This window comes from Myotis davidii, unplaced genomic scaffold (genome assembly GCF_000327345.1).
Source record: "Myotis davidii unplaced genomic scaffold, ASM32734v1 scaffold135, whole genome shotgun sequence".
Taxonomy (NCBI): Eukaryota; Metazoa; Chordata; class Mammalia; order Chiroptera; family Vespertilionidae; genus Myotis; species Myotis davidii.
The window spans coordinates 3,034,040-3,038,829 of NW_006289813.1; the positions used below are offsets into that span (position 1 = coordinate 3,034,040).

The following is a 4,790-nucleotide window of genomic DNA, read 5'->3' on the forward strand; positions in this document are numbered from 1 at the left end:
AGAAAGAAAGAAAGTCCTAAAGCTGTATTGTATATACAGAGTCCAAATTGTTGCATCTTAGTCACCCTTTGGAAATTTGTTTTCGATTGTGATGTCACCTTGAAATTTAAGAAACAGAAATAGCCTTTGATAGGGAGTCCGTGGACAGGTTTTGCTCTCAACCACAACCTCCTAGTGACCTTGAACTCACCCCCCTTGGCTATTTAAAATGGACAAGAACATATCATGCTTTGTATATTGAGGTTGAGCCCTGAAAGGCCTGACTAACTACAGCAGAAGAGGGAATGGAATGCAAGTTTGAACTGAGAAATTCCTGACTACTGTCTCTATCTCCTTCAGTACAAACATTGTTCCATAGAATGGCAAAGTGTGACTCACCTATGAGCATGTTAATTGTCTCAGAGACCAAAAGTTTAAAACAAAAGGAATAATTGTGAACATCAAGTGAAATATTAATAATAAATATATTTTAAGCAGAAGCTGGGGGGTATGATGGAAACTTCCAATCCCTCTAAAATTACATAATTTTGGTAGTTAACTGCTTAACCGATATGCAAGGCCAGCCTTGTCCCTGAATAACCCTGAGTTTACCACTTAATTCTGAGTCCTTGACATTGTGGTTACAGCCTCATGATTTACTCAGCTTAAGGACTGAAACTGAATTTTTTTCCTAAGATTAAAACAACAGCTTGTCTGGCGTGGCTCAGTGGTTGAGCATTGACCTATAAACCAGGAGGTCACAGCTCAATTCCCAGTCAAGGGCATATACCCAGTTTGTGGGCTCGATCCCCAGTAGGGGCATGCAGGAGGCAGCTAATTGATGATTCTCTCTGATCATGGATGTTTCTATCTCTCTCTCTCTCTCTCCCTCTCCCTTCCTCTCTGAAATCAATAAAAAATATATTTAAAAAGAATAAACCCATATTCTGTACAGTATTGTCGTGTATAACAACCTAGAAATCCAATTCCCTTACATATAAATAAAATATATCTCCCATTTTTATTTATTTTATTTATTTATTTTCATGACCAACCTGTTATTTATTTAAGCCATCTCCTGCCATAAGCAAAGAGACGGAAGATCAGTGTACTCTCTAGTCATCATTTTACATTAGGAAAGAAGTCAGCTTAAGGTCCTATACACTTTTCTGGTCCGTGTGTAGAGTATGGTCCAAACCAGTGCTGTGGTCCCCACTGGGTAGTGGTCCAGGTTCTGTTTATTCATCTTCATAGCCGGTTGGCAGCGGATTCAGATGACGATTATGGAATAGAGTATGGTTACCATCTCCGCAGGGGCAGGGCTTGGTCCTGATGCGGAGGTGTGGGTAAGCGATGAACTAGGGCTGCTTGTGCTCCCCGTGGCGCGACTTGAGGAAGACGTTCAGCATGCTCACGGCCACCCCGGGCAGCGCCACGAAGTAGGTGAGGGACTTCCACAGGCGAGCTGAGCCCTCCTCGCCGTGGGCGCCACTCGACATGGGCTGCGCCAGCTGGGGCCGCAACCGGCCCAGCAGCCCAGCAACCCGGCAACCCGAGCCGCAGCCGCAGTCGCCATCTTTTTACCGAGACCTCCCAACGCCGGACTCCCATTATTTAAAGATACTTATACATGCACATGTATGTACATGCACACCGTTATGCTGTAATGCATATAAATGTCCGAAACAAAACAAAACACACTAACAAGAGTATCTCTGGGAAATGAGTTTATGAAGACTTTTCATCCTCTATAAGTTCTGTATTTTAATTTTTATAACCAGAAAAAAATTAAGGTAATTGTTTTAGCCCTTTATCTTTCAAGTTCCAACCTTCCTAGCCTACCTTAAAGTATCTCACTCTTAAATACTTAAAAGATAGACTTGCTAGAAATAGTATTGATTTTAATAACTAAGGTTAGGAAGATAACGAAGATGACTCCAAGAATTTCTGGTTTGTGAACTGTTTTCTTTTTCTTTTTATATATAGATATATTTTATTGATTTTGTACAGAGAGGAAGGGAGAGAAATAGAGAGTTAGAAACATCGATGGGAGAGAAACATCGATCAGCTGCCTCCTGCACATCTCCCACTGGGGATGTGCCCGCAACCCAGGCACATGCCCTTGACCGGAATCGAACCTGGGACCCCTCAGTCCGCAGGCCGACGCTCCATCCACCGAGCCAAACCGGTTTCGGCTTGGGAACTGTTTTCAAAAGAAATAGCAAACAAGACACCATGTTGATATCAGGTATCTAACAAATCAAACTGTATCTACTATACACAGTCTCTGCTATTCTGCAGTTAGCCCCAGAACAATTAACTAAAGCTTTTTAAATCTCCAGAGATTAATAGGGCACCCAAAGAATCCATTTGCTGCAGCCAGGATCCTTATCTTTTCCTAGAAAACTGAGAGTAAATCTATTCTAGTCACAAAAAGATATCCCAGTATGCCTCTTAAACCAGTTCCAAAATCTTCAGGGATGGGGAAGTCAAACCAACTTTTTCTAGGCTGGATGTTAGCCTTGTCAAGGAGATTCATTTTTAGATTACGGGTTTCTTACTGGCTAATACAAACAAAATAACCTCCTCCCCATCCCACCACCAGATACACAAAGGTTCTAAAATTACTCTAAGGTTTAAAATTCCAAGGACATCATTATCAGGATAGACACATGCTCCAAACATTGGAATTACGCAAACAATATAACCTCAATATGAAAAAACACAGCTGCATCAAAATCACTGTACTCACACTAAAATGGAGCTCCAACATTATCTTCACAAAAAACTTATCCAACGTGGACAATAAAAGTACTGATTCTTGAACAATTTAATCAAAATAAATGATAATGGAGCCCTGGCCGGGTGGCTCAGTTGGTTGGAGTGTCGTCCCATAAAACAAAGGGTTATAGGTTCGATTACCAGTCAAGGCACATACCTAGGTTTTGGGGCACATACGAGAAGCAATCAATTGATCTATGTTTCTCTCTGCCTCTCTCCCCATGCTCCTTTGCTCTCTCCCACTTCCTCTCTGTCTCTCTAAAAACAACAAAAAAATCAATAAAAACATATCCTCAGGTGAGGATTAAAAAAAAAAGATAATGGGAGTACCACCCAGTGAATATAATCATATATATGGCTAATATGCAAAGTGTCCCCTCGGGAGTTCAACAGCTCGCTATAACATGCGCTGACTACCAGGGGGGCAACGCGGGATGAAGGAAGGCCCTGGCCAACAGCCAGAAGGCCCCAATCAGCCCTGATCACCGGCTAGGCTCAGAGACCCTACCCGTACACATATTTTGTGCACCAGGCCTCTAGTAGGTAGAGGCTTCTAGGAAGTGTAAATAAGTGAATAAGTTAAAAATCTGATGAGGAAGAAAATATTTGCAGTCTCAAAAAAACCTACCCTAAAAATATTTAATTACAAATGAGTTAAGATTACCTTCACATAGGTGTCTAGCAGTTATAACCCTTACACACATAATCAATGACTACCAGCAAAGGGGCAAGTGGAACTACCTACTACCTAGTAAGATACAAAGAGAAGAATGCAGTACCACTTCCAGGATAAGCCTGCCAAAGATCTAATACAAATCTAGTCATGAAACCTAATCAAAGATATAAGTATATCAGAGAAATGCAAATTTAGGGATAGTCTACAAAATAACTTGACCTGTAATCTTCAAAAGTGTCAAGACCCTGGAAGTAAATGCAGAAATTGTTCCAGATTAAAGACTAAAGAAATATGATAACTAAATGTAATGCATGGTTCTAAACTGGATCCTTTTGCTCTGAAAGACTGGGACAACTGGTAAAATTTACGCATTCTTTCTTAACTTCCTAATTTTGATTGTTATGAAGCCATTCTGTATGAGAATGTCCTTGTTTACTGTAGGAAATAAACATTAAGTATTGGGGGTTAATGATGTATCATGTGGGCAACTTATTGTCAAGTGGTTCAGGAACAAAAATGTTCTTTGTACTATGCTTCCAACTTTCTTGTACATATGTTATTCTTCCAAACTTTCAAATATGAAAAAAAGAATTACAAAAAAAATTTACAGCAGTACTAAAAACCTGGGAGTAGTATATCTACAGATGAGAACAGAAAAGGAATTTGTAGATAACACAAAATGAATTGGGGGTTAAGGGGAGGGGAATGATAATAAAGCACAACACATGTGAGAAACCAGATACACAAAACAAGCATAAAGTGGGATCTCCAAAAGAAGGATAAGTTTTCTTAACAAGAAGGATTGGGAGCAGTGTGTCCTGGGCAGTCATCCAGGTAGTAAAAACCACAGAATAGCTGCCATGTTTAAGGCCTCCAGCACAGCTCTCTATACTGTAGGTATATACACTTGGGCAGTATAATTGTGAAAACAGGAGAATATTATGTCCCGAGGGACAGGAAACATGTTAGAGGACAAGGAACCCAAATACCTAAAAGAGAAACCCATTAGCTAAATAAACCAAAGCCAGAAGAATAGGGATTCACTTAGGTGGAAGAAATATACTTAAATAACCAATATGGTATAGTCTGGACCATAACATGAAACTTGAACCACCACAACAAAAAAACCTAACATCTGAGGAAAAACCAAAAGCCTGATGGGTATACTAAGTACAATAAGATCAAATTTCCTATACTGGTAATAGAGGAAAATGTAAAAGTAAATTCAACCCCTATAAAAAAGCCAAGAGTTCTTAGCAACTCTATCCGCCCCCCCCCCAAGAAAAAAAGAAAATAATTAAAAAGAACTGAAGACCAAATAAGTGAGCTAAAATAGCAAGCCTCAAGATACGCC

The 4,790-nt window shown here is 40.0% G+C and overlaps 1 protein-coding gene and 1 pseudogene across 12 annotated transcripts in view; both read right to left on the minus strand.

Moving 5' to 3' along the window:
• Window positions 1-4,790, minus strand: part of ERBB2IP (erbb2 interacting protein) — a 108,273-nt gene that overhangs the window by 96,820 nt on the left and 6,663 nt on the right. The gene's annotated exons all lie outside the window — the stretch shown is intronic.
• On the minus strand, window positions 1,021-3,808 carry LOC102755082 (annotated as a pseudogene).